Source organism: Bufo gargarizans, chromosome 6 (genome assembly GCF_014858855.1).
Source record: "Bufo gargarizans isolate SCDJY-AF-19 chromosome 6, ASM1485885v1, whole genome shotgun sequence".
Taxonomy (NCBI): Eukaryota; Metazoa; Chordata; class Amphibia; order Anura; family Bufonidae; genus Bufo; species Bufo gargarizans.
The window spans coordinates 384,011,628-384,031,581 of NC_058085.1; positions in this window are offsets into that span (position 1 = coordinate 384,011,628).

Below are 19,954 nucleotides of genomic sequence, written 5' to 3' on the forward strand. Positions count from 1 at the left end.
GCTCTCCCTATTTGTTCCTTAGTTTTGGATCCAGTCAGTCGTATATTCTTTTTGTGTTTTCTTGTTTCCTGTACACCTTCCGTGACAACGTGACAACTATTGCATGTCAGTGCAACACATGGAATATAAGATGGAGCCCCAAATTTGACAAACAATAACAGTATAAAACAAAGGAGAGGAAAAGAGGGGTAGGGAGGGGACAGGGGGGGAGGTGTGAAGAGTTTTACAACTCCGTCAAGGAAACCTTCTATATTTCTTCCAAGGCGACCAGATTTTCAGAAAGCGGGAACGTGTATAAGATTCCCAATGGGCCAGCTCTTCAAATCTATAGATCTGATCCACCTTGTCTCTCCACATCGAAACAGTAGGAGGTTCAGAATCCTTCCAAAGCAGTGGAATCAGCAGTCTTGCCGCCGTGATAAGCATAGTGGGAAGATCAGATCTACAGGGAGACAGAGAGTCATTAGGGCACTAAAGCAGGATCAGTTTGGGATCTAGCTTAACCTGCGTAGCACACACCTCATTTATCAGTGCTTCTATGCTCGACCAGAAGGCTTTGATCTTTTCACAGTGCCACCAAATGTGTGACAGGGAGCCTGTATCCTTTTTACACCTCCAGCACTCACTTGGAAAGTCTGCATTAAGCCCATGCAAAAACTCAGAGAATTTGTACCATCTTGTAAGCAGATTATACGAGTTCTCTTGTATCCTAATACAGCGGCTAAAGCCGTGAGAGTTTGGACGAAAGCCCTTTCCAGGTCTGAAAGGCGGATGGGCAGTTCCCTTTCCCACGAATTGAGGAAGTGTAGCTTAGGAGGGGAGGCTGAGAGTAATTCTTTGTATATGCTAGACAGCGGTTTGGGGATCTTACGGGTGTCTGATAGCCTCTTATCCAACCAAAAGGGAGGGCTAGAGGTGGTTGGGGGTGGCAGTTTGATCAATTTAATCTCCTTCTGTAGGGCAAATCACTGGAGGAAAGAGGCTTTTTTGATTTTGGGGTCATTCAAGACTGGGGTCTAATCCAGGTTCCCATCTGGGGTCCAGATCTCACTTAAAGGAATCTCAGCCAAAGAGGCCAGATGCCTAAAGGATTCTCAGCTTCCGGGTGAATGTAAAACTGCAAGGAGGAGAGTGGAGTACCTGGTATGGGGAATGCAAGCACTTTGTCTTTAAATTGCTTGGCCCATTCAACCAACAGACTCTTCCATAGGGGTGATAAAGAGGAACTACCTGGAGAACAGGGGGACAGCCCCCAAAGAATCCTCTTCATTTTGGTGGAAAGGAGAGAGCGCTCTAGACGCACATATGGAGCACTATAAGCACTATTGAGAAGGGATAGACCTCAAAATAGTTGAAAGGCCATATAGTAGGAACGCATGTCGGGCAGACTAAAGCCGCCAAACCTCTTCTCTCTGGTCAACACAGAATATGCAATTCTTGAGGGTTTATTTAGTAGCTTGTAGGGGACTAATGGAGGGGAGCTGCAGAGTGGATAGGAACTCATCTGTGGCCTGCTCAATAGAGGTCGAACCAGGATGGTCTGGGGTGGGGAGATTATAAAGATCTGCATAAAACGCGCTGAAAGCTTTTGCTATGTCATGGGTCGATTTGTGCTTGTTGCCTTTTGCATCCAAAATAGCAGGGAAAAATGAATCCATGTGACGTTGCTTAGCCATGGCAGACATCAGTTTATTCCCTTTGTTCCCATGGGCATAAGCTTTAAACTTGGAGATTTGGCATTAAGCAGGTTTTTCAGTTCCGTCCTGGCCTCCACCAATTCAGCAGCCACAGCCTGAGCCTGGGTTTGCTTATGAGTCAGCTCAAGACTTGCTATGCGGGACAACAGGTCATCTACCGCCTTGGAGCGCAGTCTTTTAACATGCGATCCCAGGGCTATTAGTTCTCCTCTAACCACAGCCTTATGAGTTTCCCACAGAATGGAAGGAGAGGGAGGGGGGTCACCCCGCCGCATTAAGAGAGAAGAATTCAGACATAATCTGGGAGATTTTAGTAACATTAGCAGGATCAGAGATCAAGGTGTCATTAAGACGCCATATTCTTTCCCTTTTAGGAAGAGCGGTCATAGACACCCGGAGAAATACTGGAGCGTGATGTTCCCACCTGAGAAATATGGGGGGAGGATAGAAATATATAGTCCAGCCTATGGAAGGACTTTTTTGCATTGGAATAAAACGTATAATCCCGACTAGAGGGTGCATAGTGCGCCATACATCTATAACCCGCAATTTCTTCAGCGCAGTCTTCAGACGGCGCAGAAGTTTCTGGGATAACTCGGATCTCTGGGAGGACGAGTCAAGGCCTGGCTCCAGGGTCACATTAAAGTCACCTTCTAATATAAGCATGCCCTCACTAAAAGCTGTTAGTTGCTCAAGAGTCCGAACGAGCCAGGGGATCTGACCCCTATTAGGGGCATATATGTTAGCCAAGGTAACAGGTGTGTCAGCGATGTGCCCCTTTACAAATGGTGATGAGCAGCAGGTGCCATATTCGATTTCGACGAAATTCGCGAATATTCGATAGAATATTCGTTATATATTCGTCGAAATCGAATATTTGTCATTATTCTAGTTATCGCAATTAATATGCGATTTAAATAATCGCATATTGCGATTTTTACTTAAAGGCTACTCTCCTATTGAAATAGCAATGCGATTAATTCAAGTTATAATAATCGACTTTCGATTTCAACTTAGCACTGCTATATTCCATATTCGTTAATTCCAGCCTAATATGGAATATAGCAGTGCTAAGCTGAAATCGCAATTCGATTACTTCAAGTTATAATAATCGAATTGCGATTTCAACTTGGACCTGGTTTACTATGGTTGGCTTGGTAGAATTAGCGAATATGACGAATGTATTCGTCATATTCCTGTCACGTACCGGCAGGACAGGTAGTAGATCCTCTGGACCAGAGAGGCGATAGCGCGGGTTGTACTAAAGGACCGGTTCTAAGCAGTTACTGGTCTTCACCAGAGCCCGCTGCAAGGCGGGATGGATTTGCTGCGGCGGTAACTACCAGGTTGTGTCCCCTAGTAACAACTCGACCTCTCTGGCAGCTGATAAGGCGTGGTACACAGGGAGAAGGCAAGAGCGTAGTCGGACGTAGCAGAGGTCAGGGCAGGCGGCAAAGGTTCAAAGGCGAGTAGACGGTAGCAACGGGTTCGGCAACAGGCAAGGCAAACAAACACAGTGGAACGCTTTCTCTGAGGCACAAGGCACAAAGATCCGGCAGGAAGCTGTGGGAGGAGAAGGTATAAATGGGCAGTGCACAGGTGCAGCCTAATTAAGTCAGCACTGCCTCTCACAAACCTTAACCCTTAATAACCCTTTTGGACCAGGCACCAATCACTGGTGCACTGGCCCTTTGAATCTAAGAGTCCCGGCGCACGCGCGCCCTAGAGAGCGAGGACGCACACGCCGAGACACTGGAGTGCTGCCTGGGGGCATACGCTGTGAGCGCTCCAAGGCCAGCAGGGGACCCGGAGCGCTCAGCGTAACAGTACCCCCCCCCCCCCTTTGGTCTCCCTCTCTTTTTGGTACCGAAGAACTTGCGGATGAGACTGCGGTCCAGGATGTTCTCCTCCGGCTCCCATGACCTCTCCTCAGGACCGCAGCCCTCCCAGTCGACCAAAAAAAGTATTTTTCCCCGGGAGATCTTGGTCGCCAAGATCTCCTTCACAGAGAATATATCGGAGGTACCGGCGACAGGGGTGGGAGAAACAAGCTTGGGAGAAAAACGGTTAAATACAGCAGGTTTAAGAAGGGAGACATGGAAGGAGTTATGGATTCGGAGGGAGGGAGGAAGATGGAGCTGATAAGAAACTTGATTGATACGACTCTTGATTTTATAGGGTCCCAAGAAACGAGGGCCCAACTTGTAACTTGGGACCCTAAATCGGATGTACCTAGAGGAGAGCCACACCTTGTCACCCGGGCGAAATTCCGGAGGAGATCTGCGTCTCTTGTCAGCTTGAACCTTCATACGGGCGGAAGCCTTGAGGAGAGCAGCGTGGGTTTCTCGCCAGATGGAGGAAAAATCCTGTACAAGACTGTCAACGGCAGGTACAGAAGAAGGAGTGGGAGACTGCGGCAGAGGTGGAAGAGGATGATGGCCAAAAACTACAAAGAAAGGAGACTTGTTAGAGGCAGAGGATTGTTTGTAGTTGTAGGAGAACTCCGCCCAGGGAAGTAGATCAGCCCAGTCGTCATGGCGTGAGGATACAAAGTGACGCAGATAGTCACCCAAATTTTGGTTCACCCGTTCTACTTGGCCGTTAGACTGAGGATGGTACGAAGAAGAAAAGTCCAATTTGATCCCGAGCTGAGCACATAGAGCCCTCCAGAATTTGGAGACGAATTGTACCCCACGATCCGAGACAATATGTTTGGGAAGGCCATGGAGACGGAAGATGTGTTAGAAAAATTGTTTGGCCAACATGGGTGCAGAGGGTAGACCGGGCAGGGGTACAAAGTGAGCCATCTTGGAGAAGCGATCCACCACGACCCAAATAACGGACTTGCCATGGGAGGAGGGAAGATCTGTAATAAAGTCCATGGCGATGTGAGACCAGGGAACTTCAGGAACGGGTAGAGGCAAGAGGAGACCCGCTGGTTTCTGGCGAGGCGATTTATCCCGGGCGCAAATCATACAGGCCTGGACGAAGTCCGAGACATCTTTCTCTAGAGAAGACCACCAGTACCTTTGGGAGATTAGTTGGAGAGACTTTTGCACCCCTGGATGACCGGCAAAAGGGGAGGCGTGGCCCCACTTGAGAATTCGCAGCCGCTGACGTGGAGGTACGTAGGATTTGCCAGGAGGAAGAAGGCGCAGGTCCATGGGAGCGACTGTTATAAGGCGTTCTGGAGGGATAATATATCGAGGTGTTAACTCGTCGCCCACCACATCAGAGGAGCGAGACAGAGCATCTGCCCTAATGTTCTTACAAGCCGGACGGAAATGGATCTCAAAATTAAAGCGGGCGAAGAACAGAGACCAACGAGCCTGACGGGGATTTAATCTCTGAGCAGACTGGAGATAAGCCAGGTTCTTGTGGTCCGTGAAGATGTACACAGGATGTGTGGCGCCCTCGAGTAAATGTCTCCATTCCTCCAGTGCCAATTTAAATAGCCAGCAGTTCCCTGTCCCCAATGGAGTAATTTCTCTCTGCGGAAGAGAATGTTTTAGAAAAGAAGTCACAAGTAGAAGTCTTGCCCCGGGAAGACTTCTGGGTGAGGACAGCTCCGGCTCCCACCGAGGAGGCATCCACTTCAAGAGAGAAAGGCTTGGTGGAATCTGGTCTAGAGAGAACGGGTGCAGAGGCAAAGGCGCATTTCAGGGACTGGAAGGCTTCCTCGGCTTGGGAAGGCCAGGATTTGGGGTTAGCTCCTTTTCTTGTGAGGGCCACGATAGGAGCTACCAGAGTGGAATAGTGAGGGATGAATTGCCTGTAGTAATTCGCAAAGCCCAGAAATCTTTGTATGGCTCGGAGACCAGAGGGGCGTGGCCAATCCAGAACCGCCGAGAGCTTGGCTGGGTCCATTTGAAGTCCTTGGGCTGAGATAATGTATCCCAGGAAAGGCAGGGAGGTCCGTTCAAAAATACATTTTTCAAGTTTAGCGTACAGGCGATTTCTCCTAAGACGAGTAAGAACTTGTTGCACATGGACCCTGTGTTGATCCAAATTGGAGGAAAAGATCAGGATGTCATCCAGGTATACGACCACGCAGGTGTAAAGTAAGTCCCTGAAAATATCATTAACGAATTCCTGAAAGACAGCAGGTGCGTTGCAGAGGCCGAAGGGCATCACCAAATACTCAAAATCGCCGTCCCTTGTGTTAAAGGCGGTCTTCCATTCGTCTCCCTCACGGATACGGATCAGATTATAGGCCCCTCGAAGGTCCAATTTAGTGAAGATCTTAGCCCCTCGGAGACGATCAAATAGCTCAGAGATTAGAGGCAGAGGGTAACGGTTCTTGATGGTAATTTTATTAAGACCTCTGTAGTCAATGCAGGGGCGGAGGGAGCCGTCTTTTTTTGTCACGAAGAAAAAACCGGCCCCAGCAGGAGAAGAAGATTTTCTTATGAATCCTCTCTGTAGGTTCTCACCTATATAGTCGGACATGGCAAGAGTCTCAGGAGGTGAGAGAGGATAAATTCTGCCCCGAGGTGGAGTAGAACCGGGTATCAGGTCGATCGGGCAATCATAGGATCGGTGAGGAGGAAGGACCTCAGCTTGTTTCTTGCAGAAGACATCCGCGAAGGAATGGTATGGCTTGGGCAGCCCAGAAGGCGGAGAAACTTGCGGGTTCTGTTTGACCAGAGCAGGCTTGAGACAGCGGTCCGAACAGGAGGAACCCCAATGCAGGATCTCACCGGTGGACCAATTCAGGATAGGACTATGACGTTGAAGCCACGGCAGACCCAGGAGGAGTTCGGAGGAACAGAAGGGAAGGACAAAGAACTCTATAGTCTCGGTATGAAATATTCCGATGTCCATCTGCAGAGGCTGGGTACGGAACTGCACGGTGGCAGAGAGTCTCTCACCGTTCACAGTAGAGATGAAAAACGGCTTGGGTAAACGGATTACTGGAATACGGTTCTTGTCAACCAAGGAGGCGTGAATGAAGTTGCCAGCTGAACCGGAATCCAAGAAGGCGGCTGCGGAGAAAGAGGACTTGGAAGAGATGATCAACTGCACGGGTATGATGAGACGTGGAGAGGAAGAATCCACACCTAGCAACGCCTCTCCCACGTTTACTAGGTGCGAGCGTTTCCCGAACGCAGTGGACGGAGAGGACAATCTCTAAGGAAGTGCTCGGTACTGGCACAGTATAGACACAGGTTCTCATTTCTGCGGCGGCTTCGTTCTTGCGGAGTCAGGCGTGACCGATCCACCTGCATGGCTTCCACGGCGGAAAGCCCAGTAGCGGGTTGAGGTGGACGCAGAAAAACGGGAGCCAGACGAGTAAAGCGTCTAGGACGAGCTTTTTCCTTTTCAAGGAGGAGTTCCTCTTGTCTTTCGGCGAAACGTTTGTCTATCCTAGTGGCCAGCAAGATGAGGTCACTAAGAGTGGAAGGAAGCTCACGTGCAGCCAGAACGTCCTTTACTTCACTATTAAGTCCCTTCTTGAAGGTGGCGCAAAGGGCTTCATTGTTCCAGTTCAGCTCAGAGGCCAGGGTGCGGAACTGAATGGCATAGTCACCCACGGAAGAACCTCCTTGGGTCAAATTTAGTAAGGCAGTCTCTGCGGAGGTAACCCGGGCAGGCTCCTCAAAAACATTCCGGAACTCTAGGCAGAAGCTCTGGACGGAAGCGGTGGCAGGATCTGCGCGGTCCCATAGTGGTGTAGCCCAGGCCAGGGCCTTCCCGGACAGCAAACTGAGAATAAAGGCTACCTTGGCTCGCTCAGAAGGAAACTGGTCGGACAGAAGCTCGAGGTGGAGAGAGCACTGCGACAAGAACCCACGGCACTGCTTAGGATCTCCGTCATATTTGTCTGGTAGGGACAAACGGATTCTGGAACCGGTGGCAACTGCAGGCGGAGGTGACGCAGCAGGAGCAGATGGAGGAGCTGGCTGTTGCTGAGAAGGCAGGAGCTGCTGCAACATAGCGGTCAGATGGGCCAGCTGTTGACCCTGCTGGGCCACAATAGTGGTGAGGTCCGCTAGGCTTGGCAGGGGAACATCAGCGGGATCCATGGCCGGATCTTACTGTCACGTACCGGCAGGACAGGTAGTGGATCCTCTGGACCAGAGAGGCGATGGCGCGGGTTGTACTAAAGGACCGGTTCTAAGCAGTTACTGGTCTTCACCAGAGCCCGCCGCAAGGCGGGATGGATTTGCTGCGGCGGTAACTACCAGGTCGTGTCCCCTAGTAACAACTCAACCTCTCTGGCAGCTGATAAGGCGTGGTACACAGGGAGAAGGCAAGAGCGTAGTTGGACGTAGCAGAGGTCAGGACAGGCGGCAAAGGTTCAAAGGCGAGTAGACGGTAGCAACGGGTTCGGCAACAGGTAAGGCAAACAAACACAGTGGAACGCTTTCTCTGAGGCACAAGGCACAAAGATCCGGCAGGAAGCTGTGGGAGGAGAAGGTATAAATGGGCAGTGCACAGGTGCAGCCTAATTAAGTCAGCACTGCCTCTCACAAACCTTAACCCTTAATAACCCTTTTGGACCAGGCACCAATCACTGGTGCACTGGCCCTTTGAATCTAAGAGTCCCGGCGCACGCGCGCCCTAGAGAGCGAGGACGCACACGCCGAGACACTGGAGTGCTGCCTGGGGGCATACGCTGTGAGCGCTCCGAGGCCAGCAGGGGACCCGGAGCGCTCAGCGTAACAATTCCACAAAACGACTATAACGAAGTATTCTACATCTTCGTTTTAGCTACCTATTCATCAACTTTGCAAATTCTAGCAATCATATAGGAAAGTTGACTATAGAGACAGCTAAGTTTAATTCGCTATGCGATTATATTACTTTGCTTTTTTTTTATAAATAGAATAATTATAATAATTATCAGGTATTATAATTATTCTATTTATAAAAAAAAAAAAAATGTAATATAATCGCATAGCGAATTAAACTTAGCTGTCTCTATAGTCAACTTTCCTATATGATTGCTAGAATTAGCGAAGTTGATGAATAGGTAGCTAAAACGAAGATGTAGAATACTTCGTTATAGTCGTTTTGTGGAATATGCCGAATACATTCGTCATATTCGCTAATTCTACCAAGCCAACCATAGTAAACCAGGTCCAAGTTGAAATCGCAATTCGATTATTATAACTTGAATTAATCGAATTGTGATTTCAGCTTAGCACTGCTATATTCCATATTAGGCTGGAATTAACAAATATGGTCTATAGCAGTGCTAAGTTGAAATCGCAATTCGATTATTTTAACTTGAAATAATCGAATTGCGATTTCAACGTAATTCTCAAATCCGACAGTACATTCTAGTATATGGAGACGTTCCCATGGTGATGGAGACGCTCCATGAGCACGGAAGTCGGCAGAAGCGGCAACGGGCACTGACTGGAGCAGCCAGGAAGCCAGGAATCCAAAGGACAGGTAAGAACAACTTTAGGGAAGTGGGAAAGAAAAAATATAACAATAAAAAAAAAATATATTCAAAATATAAAATTTATAGCACTATATTCTAAATATTCGCGAATTAGCGAAGTGCCGATATTCGCCCAAAAAATTTGATATTCGAATATTCGAGCTCAACACGCAAGGACAGCGGAGTGTCTAAAGGGTAGGCGCTTGTGGATGGCCACGCTGACACCCCTGCAAGCCGAGGCAAATGGGCTGTGAAACCATTGTGGAAATACATTTGGGGACAGTTTCGGGAGTTTTCCCATCTTGAAATGAGTTTCTTGAAGAAATGCAATCGAAACCTCATCTTTCTGTAACAATGAGAGCACCTGAGACCGCTTACATGGCTCGTTCAGACCCTTGGCATTCAGTGAGGCAACTACAATAGAGGCCATAGTAAAAACAGAGGCGGCCTGTCGGCCCATAGCTTAAGGACATCTAGTCTGAGAAGCAACGGACGGAGTAAGGAGAAGGAGGAGGGAAAGGAAATTACAGGGAAGGTCAAAGGAAAAAGAAAAGACATAACAGATAAGATATAGACACTATTCATGTAACAGCGAATGTCTCCCCATGAACAGGGAGTACGTGGTCCCACCCAGCATCTGACATGATGGAGATCCTTTTTCAAGGCGGCGGACAGCCGGGATCTATCAGAGGGGGGCTCCTGTGGGGCCACTGGGGGGTTTAAGGAGGGGTGTGGGGGAAAGGAATTAATCAGTAACATAACCGACATAAAGGCAAACATATAACCCCAGCAAAACTATCGGTGCTAACATTGCGTCAGATCACAACCTGTATCTTGTATCTTGTGCAGGCAAGGTAGCAATATAAAGGGCAAAACCCAAAGCTCATGTAAACGGGGCAGTGGGCTAAGACCTTGATCAAGTCCACAACTAGGTAACAAACGGGCAAAAAACAGCTCGGACAGAGCAAAACAGAGTCCCTTCAGCCCGAAACCCATAAATGTCCCAGGACAATGGACTCAATAGTGAGTAAACATAAGCGACATCAGCTTCCCACAGAGCAAAGTCAAGTAACAGCAACTTGAGAACGGCCTTTTCCTTGCTTCTCTGGTCTGGATGGCGAGACTTGCTGCCATGAATCCACACCCGAAGGGGAAGGCAGGAGATCCCCTTGATCAGCCGGCATCCAAGAGGGAACTGCGATGGGTGCAATCCCAAGGGGGCCCCATATAGCTTTAAGGTCTGCCGGGGTCTGCACCGTATACTGCCTTCCATTTTTCAAGATGGCTAGACCGAAGGGATAGAGCCACCGGAATGGCGTGGCTGTGGCTTTAAGGGCCTCCAGGAGTGGCCTTATGATGCGCCTCTTGGCTAAGGTGGAGGGGGCCAGATCTTGAAAGAATAGGATAGGGGTCTCACCATACATGATGCGATCAGCCTCCCTTCCCCCCTTGAGCAGTGCAGCTGTGTCTACATAGCTGAGGATGCCGCATACTACATCCCGCGGCGGCTCACCAGGTTTCGGCTCAAAGCCCTGTGAATGCGCTCAATTACAATCGAAGCTGCTCTTTCAGCCCCTAGCAGGGAGGAGAAAATTTTGCATGCTGCCGAATTAAGCGCATCAACTGCGATATTTTCGGGTAGGCCGCGGATGCAAATATTTCGCCGCCGGCTCCGATTCTCTTGGTCTTCAATGCGCGAAGGCGCATCGTTTAACAAGTCTCTGTGCGTCTGCAGGGCCGCGCTCGTCTTACCCTCATGCACCAGGATGGCTTCCTGTGCGAGCTCCAGGGACTCCACACGATTTCCAATGTGTCGCAGGTCACCTTTTGTTTCCTCCAAGTCCTTCTTTAGTTATATTCTTGTACATAGGAGCAGTATTATAGTAGATATATTCTTGTAAATGAGGCAGTATTATAGTAGCTATATTCTTGTACATAGGAGCAGTATTATAGTAGTAATATTCTTGTACATAGGAGCAGTATTATAGTAGTTATATTCTTGTACATAGGAGGCAGAATTATAGTAGTTATATTCTTGTACATAGGAGCAGTATTATAGTAGTTATATTCATGTACATAGGAGCAGTATTATAGTAGTTATATTCTTGTCCATAGGAGGCAGTATTATAGTAGTTATATTCTTGTACATAGGAGCAGTATTATAGTAGTTATATTCTTGTACATAGGAGCAGTATTATAGCAGTTATATTCCTGTACATAGGAGCAGTATTATAGTAGTTATATTCTTGTACATAGGAGCAGTATTATTGTAGTTATATTCTTGTACATAAGAGCAGTATTATAGTAGTAATATTCTTGTACATAGGAGCAGTATTATAGTAGTTATATTCTTGAACATAGGAGGCAGTATTATAGTAGGTATATTCTTGTACATAGGAGCAGTATTATAGTAGTTATATTCTTGTACATAGGAGCAGTGTTATAGTAGTTATATTCTTGTACATAGGAGGCAGTATTATAGTAGTTATATTCTTGTACATAGGAGGCAGTATTATAGAAGTTATATTCTTGTACATAGGAGCAGTATTATAGTAGTTATATTCTTGTACATAGGAGCAGTATTATAGTAGATATATTCTTGTACATAAAAGCAGTATTATAGTAGTTATATTACTGTACATAGGAGCAGTATTATAGTAGTTATATTCTTGTACATAGAAGCAGTATTATAGTAGTTATATTATTGTACAAAGGAGCAGTATTATAGTAGTTATATTCTTGTACAAAGGAGCAGTATTATAGTAGTTATATTCTTGTACACAGGAGCACTATTATAGTAGTTATATTCATGTACATAGGAGCAGTATTATAGTAGTTATATTCTTGTACATAAGAGCAGTATTATAGTAGTTATATTCTTTGTCAAATTTCTTTTTATTGAGCAAAAATGACATCAAAGGAAAATGACAACAAAGGAAAGGATCCAACCCCTCTCCACAATGCACATTCAGTACATATAAATGAAGCATACATAGACATGTAATATCATTAAGTACATACATTCGGGTTTACAATCATGACATACATGATGCAAAGTGCTAGGCAAGCGTCCTGTGCTAACAGTCTCGCATGTAGAAAGTCTCCCTACCTATCAGGGTGATATGTGCAAAAAAGGTACCTCTTTTAATCAAGTGCATACAGAATGGTTATAGCAATTACTTGTTTATATTTGTCTCCTGGTAACTAAGCGAGCCTGAACCATTTACACTTAGATGTAAGCGAAGGCTATGAACAGGACCAGGATTCAGGAGTGGCATGAAGAGAAAAGGAGGGGGGGAAGATCACGATCCCGCAACTGGGGATGGGGGGGGGGGGGGGAACAGAACAAGTAGGCCCTATGTAGGGGGCCCTCCTGGACTCGCATGTCTCAATTGCTTTCTGTTGGAACTATACCTTAGGAGTACTCTAGTAGGCGGTACCACTGTCTGGCAGACTAAACTGAGCTCAGAAGCGGGTGACAAGCATTGCACAGACACCTTATCCCTAACCCACGACTCTCTACACTCGACTCCTAAATGTCAGCCAAGGGGTCCAAATTTTGAGATAATTCTCATGCCGTCTGGCTTCCCACCCAGCCAGCTCCTCCAATCTGCACAGCTGGTCCACCTTCACCTCCCAGTGCGATAGTGATGGCGGATCCTCACTAAGCCATTTCTGTGGAATAAGTAGCCTCGCTGCCTGTATCAAGTGTGTAGGCAGATTTCGTTTAGAAGGAAACAAGGCCGGCGTGGGAAGCCAGAGAAGCACTAGTTCTGGTGTCAGCTGGATGCGGGTGTTCATGACTTTGTCTATCGCAGCTGAGACCCCATCCCAGTACGGGCGAAGTTTTGGGCAAGCCCAAAATATGTGGGTTTGCGATCCAGTCGCTTCTTTGCACCTCCAGCACAGGTCAGAAGTACTGAGGCCCTTGGTGAAAAGTTGCTTAGGTGTCTGGTACCACTGAGTCAGCGTCTTGTATGAGTGCTCCTGCACCCTCACGCATCTCAAGAAGCCATGTGAGTGTGCGTGTATTCGCAGAATGTCTGTTTCAGAGAAGTCCAGTCCTAATTCCGTGGCCCAGGTCTTTAAATAGTATGGGATCCCTATAGGGGCTTGTACATTAAGTGCTAAGTACAACTTGGAGATCACTTTACTAGGGGGAGAGTCCAGCTGCAGTAGCTTCTCAAACCAAGTAGTGTCTGCTGCACTCTGCCTACTATCCAGCAATGGTTTACTAACCGAGTTAAGTTCAATAGTATCTAGAAAGTTACTAGAAGACAGAACGCGGAGAATGGGGTGCTGTTCCTGAAGGGCACCAGAAGCCCCGTCCAAGAATTCAGTGATGGTGTATTTGTATAGTTTGCTCCACACTGGCGATATATTGTCTGCCGTGGGTCTGGCAATGAAAGGGGCAAGGTCAGCTGGCATCAGTGGTGACGGTGTATGAAGCAAGCTGCCGTCCTTATTCAGTTGTTTAATGACGGCCACTGTACCTTTAAGTAGAACATGTGAGTGAAGCGAAGAAGAGTTCAGGCCCCACAACCCTGCTCTCTGTTTCCTATCCAGCTGGGAGATTTCAAGCTCTCTACCCAAAATGTGTGACCAGGGGGCGTGTAAGTGTAGCCATCTCTTCAGGTGTATGGCCTTATAATATAGCTGGGCGTCAGGTAGAGCCATGCCCCCTTGGGCCTTCCTCAGGATCAGTATGCGATGTGCCAGTCTCGCTCCCCTCCCCCCCCCCAAAGAAATATGCTAAAAAGCCTTCTGATTTGCGTGAAGAAGGAAGAGGGGAGAAAGACAGGCAGCATCTGCATGGTGTACATAGTAGTAATATTCTTGTACATAGGAGCAGTATTATAGTAGTTATATTCTTGTACATAGGAAGCAGTATTATAGTAGTTATATTCTTGTACATAGGAAGCAGTATTATAGTAGTTATATTCTTGTACATAGGAGCAGTATTATAGTAGTTATATTCTTGTACATAGGAGCAGTATTATAGTAGGTATATTCTTGTACATAGGAGCAGTATTATAGTAGTTATATTATTGTACAAAGGAGCAGTATTATAGTAGTTATATTCCTGTACATAGGAGCAGTATTATAGTAGTTATATTCTTGTACATAGGAGGCAGTAGTATAGTAGTTATATTCTTGTACATAGGAGCAGTATTATAGTAGTTATAATCTTGTACATAGGAGCAGTATTATAGTAGTTATATTCTTGTACATAGGAGCAGTATTATAGTAGTTATATTCTTGTACATAGGAGCAGTATTATAGTAGTTATATTCTTGTACATAGAAGCAGTATTATAGTAGTTATATTCTTGTACATAGGAGCAGTATTATAGTAGTTTAATTCTTGTACATAGGAGCAGTATTATAGTAGTTATATTCTTGTACATAGGAGCAGTATTATAGTAGTAATATTCTTGTACATAGGAGCAGTATTATAGTAGTTATATTCTTGTACATAGGAAGCAGTATTATAGTAGTTATATTCTTGTACATAGGAGCAGTATTATAGTAGTTATATTCTTGTACATAGGAGCAGTATTATAGTAGGTATATTCTTTGTCAATTATCTTTTTATTGAAAAGAAGCAGACAGCATGCATAAAAGTGACCCGCATTGAGGGCAAAAATTCACATGCACATCAAAGTATAGCAACAAGGGGGATAGGCACATCCCACAGATAAGCACATACGTTCTATACAATACCGACATTATACTAAAACATCTGTTCTTGCTTGCCCTATCCGACACGCGCCCATTGCATTAACATACATGCATATGAATGTCACTTAGTCTGCAGGGACATTTTATTTTTTAGGTGAACAGCAAGGCAACTGGCCTTACTAAACAAACCAATCATAAACTGGATCTCTAAGCACATCTTGGAAAAATATGGTAATACTGTCTTGGGGGTAAGACATAGCGACACACGGTATCAGGGTCAAAGACCTTTATTGAGCTGTCGCAGTAGATGTTAGACGGTAGCGCAACCAAGGATCCCACAATTTGGCATGTTGATCATGTGTTCTAGCCTCCCAACTAGCCAACTCTTCGAGACGTTGGATGTGGTCTACCTTATTTACCCATTGCATAAAAGTAGGCGGATCGGTACTAAGCCACCTCTGGGGGATTATTAGCCTCGCGGCCTGGATTAGCTGTGTGGCCAAGCTGCGTTTTGAGGGGGAAAGGTCTTTAGTGGGGAGCCACAGTAGGACCAACTCGGGAGACAAAGGCATCACCTTGCGCGTAATCAAATTAATGGTTTTGGATACTGTATCCCAGAAAGGCTGAATCTTAGGACATGACCAGAAAATATGTGAGAGCGTACCCTCCCCAGTCTTACATCTCCAGCAGCGGTCACTAGGGCCAAGACCTCTAAGGGAAAGCTGCTTAGGAGTCATGTACCACTGGGTAAGCACCTTAAAGGAATGTTCTTGAATCTTGACACACCTGGAAAAGCCATGCGAATGTGCGTATAGGCGAAGAACGTCTGTCTCCGAGAAGGTCCTACCTAACTCTGTTTCCCAGGTTTTCAAGAATGAAGGGACATCAGTAGAATTGGGTACATTCAAACCTAAATAAAATAGAGAGATCACTCTTTTATGCGGAGAGCTGGAGGTCAAAATTTTTTCAAACCATGTCAGTTCTCGTTCATGAGCCAGGGTCCCTAGCAGGATCTTACCAACCGACTTAATGTCAGCCAGTCCCAAAAAATTGCAGGACCGCACAGCCAGACGCAGGGGGTGTTCAGCAGCCAATGTACTTAAGGCATCCTCCAAGAGCGTCTTAACAGTGAAACTCCTGAGGGCATTCCACGCTGGGGAAGTCCTCACTAACCTAGGTCTCGCAGCATAAGGGGCTAAATCTGCAGGCATGACTAGTGAGGGGTTACCCAGTAGTTTGCCGTTTTTGTTAAGTTGCTTAATCACCAGACTCGTTCCTTTAAGCAGCGTTTGGTTATGTAAGGATGCGGTGGGTAGACCCCACAGAGCGGCCCTCTGCGGTTGAGAAAGTTGGAATATCTCCAGGTCAGTGCCCAGTGTAGAGTAATTAGGGACGTGGAGTTGCATCCACCGTCTAAGATGGATCGCCTGGTAATATAGCTGTACGTCTGGCAGAGCAAACCCACCCTGAGTCTTCCTCAGAATCAGTCTGCTATGTGCTATCCTGGCTCCCCTCCCTCCCCACAGGTAAGTAGAAAACAACCTTCGCATCTGCGTAAAAAACGAAGAGGGAAGGAAGACAGGCAGCATCTGCATGACATAGAGTATCTTTGGTAGTACAAAGGCCTTCAGCAAATTCTTTCTCCCCATCCAGGAAGTGTATGGAATGCGAAGGGAGCCCAATAAGCGCTGCACCTCAGCCAATAGGGGTGTATAATTCAGCCGAAAAATATTGCTTAGGTCAGCCGGGATCTTAACCCCCAAGTAGGTAATGTGGGAAGTCTGCCATATGAAGGGTGTCTTGGCCTTAAGGGAGGACACACTTTTTAGTGGGGCTGTAATATTCATGGCCTCCGACTTGGTGTAATTTACCTTATAGTTGGAGACCTTGCCGAACAATTCAAATAGAGATAGGAGATGCGGGAAGGCCTCGACCGGGTTAGAGACCATTACTAAAAGATCATCGGCGTATGCAACATTGGTATACTCAACTGTATCATTCCTGGCCCTGACACCTCGAATACCAGGATGATCTCTGATTGCTTGCAGGAGGGTCTCCATCACTAATATATACAGGGCGGGGGATAGTGGGCAGCCTTGACGGGTGCCATTATGTATAGGAAAGGAGGGTGATAAAGTGCCATTTACTCTAATTTTAGCACTCGGGTTGGTATATAAGGTCATAACGGCCCTTTGAAATTGCTCGGGGATCCCAAACCTCTGCAATGCCATCCGCATGAACCTCCAGCTCACCCGGTCGAAGGCCTTCTCCGCATCAACACTCAGGAAAGTCAGAGGTGTACCTTGCTTTTTTGCCCACTGAATGGCCGTGACGACTCTGCAGGAGTTATGGTTCCCCTCTCTTCCTGGCACAAAGCCCGCCTGATCCTGGTGAATCAGTTTAGGGAGGAAGGAGCTGAGGCGAGAGGCCAAGATCTTAGCCCAGATCTTAACATCGACATTCAGGAGAGATATGGGCCTGTAACTCCCGCAGAGCGTGTGGTCCTTCCCAGGTTTAGGCAAGATAGTCACTGTAGCTTCTAAAGATTGGGTAGGGAGGCATCCACCTGCAAGAAGAGAATTACACCAAGTCGTGAGTTGAGGGCTCAAAATACTAGTAAATTTCCTATAGTACCCCACCGGAAATCCGTCCGGACCCGGGCACTTCCCCATGGGCATTGATTTCAGAACTGTCCCTACTTCTTCCTCGGTGACTGGGGTAGTCAGTAAGGAACCTTCATCCCTGTCAAGGCGAGGCAAATTCAGGTGAGACAAGAAATCTTCTAATACAGAATCTGCAGTGAAATCTGAACGTTCAGTGTTATCATCTAGCCCGTATAGGTTTCGATAGAATTTTTGGAACTCCTTAGCTATATCCACCGTTCTATGTAAAGATTTACCCTCTGCGGATTTTATGCTAGGGATGTACATAGCGTCTTTCCTTTGCTTAACAAGAGCAGACATCAACTTCGAACCTCTGTCCCCATGAGAGTAAAACCGAAACTGCGCATATTGGTACGCCTTAGCGTGGCAAACATTCAGATGGTCCTTCAGTTTCGCTCTCATGAGGAGGAGCTCTTGTTGAGCCTGTAAGGCTCTAGACCTTTTGTGGAGGCTTTCAATCTCAGTAATCCGTTTAAGCAGGGACTGCAGTGTTTGTTGTCGATCCCTTTTAAGCTTGCAACCCAGAGCAATAAATTCACCCCTCATAACAGATTTATGCGCTTCCCACACCGTAGTTAGAGGGACGTCTGGGGTTAAATTCTCCTCAAAGAACCACTTCAGCCTCTGTGACAATGCATCCACTACCTCCCTTCTATCCAGCAGCGTCTCATTAAGTCTCCATTGTTTACTATGAGAAGGCAGGCTAGCTATATGTATAACCACCGACACCGGAGCATGATCCGAAACCGTAATAGGATCGATCGATGCCTGTTCTACCATATCAATGCAGGGGCTCGAAATCAGGAGGTAATCCAACCTTTTATAAACATTATGGGGGGCTGAGAAAAAAGTGTAATCCCTGACTGACGGATGTACTAAACGCCAGGCATCTGTCAGGTTAGCATCTGATATGCATGAGTTAATACGGCCCAGGGTTTTCTGCGTTTGCTGAGTGGAACCATCTGAGGTATCTATACTAGGGTTAAGAGGTACATTAAGATCCCCGCCAACAATACAGATGCCCTCAGCAAAGGCTTTGAAGATTCGTAAAGTCTGCACTATCCAAGCTTTCTGACCTCTGTTTGGGCTATAGAGACTCGCGAGGGTTACAGGTTGGGTGCCTATTGTCCCTTTAACAAAGACAAATCTGCCCTCTGCGTCTGACTGTGTGGCCGTCATTGTAAATGGGACACTTTTGGCAACAGCGATACCGACCCCTCTTTTGGCCTTAGTATAGGTGCTAAGGAACCAATTATTGAAGTATCCCTTCTGGAGAGAGGGAACATTCTCTGACCTGAAGTGCAGCTCCTGGAAAAAGCATATGCCCGTGCGAGATTTCTTTAACAAGCGTAGAACCTGCGATCTTTTTTGTGGGGTATTGAACCCCCTGACGTTAAAAGACGTGCACTTAATCTGAGACATCTCGCATGTACATATGAACCCACCAGCAGCCACCTATTATCCTGTGCAACAGAGATCCATAACATAATAGAACTGACGTGTATCCATTATTCCGTGTATAACATAGGAACACGGCCACGTAACTGAACTTGTGGGGGATACATCTGACAACTCCCAAGAAGGAGCATACAGTCAGTATGCCGTCCACCCAGGTAATGCGCTGACACCAGGACTGCGCTAGTATACCCCTGATGTAAGACATGTGGGGGGGGATCTAAGATCAAATATCGATCCTAGCATCCAGCAGATCCTGCTAACCTGGTGCCGCACTGAAAAACATCAAGTAACCCAACCCAGTATGGATCCTAAACATTCTGGTAACATAACATGGGAAATATGTGTAGAGTGCAGGGGACCGGAGCAAGACATAGGCCTACTAAACAGATAAACAAGCATGACTGCGTCAGATACCACACAAAATGGCCAAGTGATACTTGCTGGGCAGATAGTAGAAGTGTGGAGATGATTCTGTCCTCACTCAGCACCCACGGAGAGAAACCGGCAAGAAACCAGGGCGACCCCCTGAGACATAGCGTTCAAGTGTCTCTGGAACCAGGCCCCATCTTCCTCTTCGGCATGGCTTTGGACCACCGTTGAACTCCTGGCAGATCCGGCAGCGGTATCCCGGTCTCCGCCGAAGGCAGCCACGAGGGTATGTCCATTGGAGTTGTCTGGAGTAACTCCCAGGCCGCAGCTAGATCCCTCGGGACCCGTATGGTGCACCTCCTACCCCCGACCGCAAACGTAAGGCCGAAAGGGAACAGCCATTTATATGGCGTCTTGACATGTCGTAGGTGGTCTGTAAGGGGTCGGAGGACTCTCCTCTTATTCAGCGTCGTCGGCGCTAGGTCCTGGAACAGCAGGATCGTGGCCCCTTCATAGGTGAGTTCTTTTTGCTCCCTGGCCACTTTCAGAAGGGCCGCCGTGTCTGTATATTTCAACAAGCCACATATAACATCCCTAGGATTTTCGTTTTCCTTAGGCTTCGGTCTGAGCGATCTGTGTATGCGCTCAATTTCAATGTCCGATGCGTTTTCGGTGCCTAGAAGGGTGGCAAAG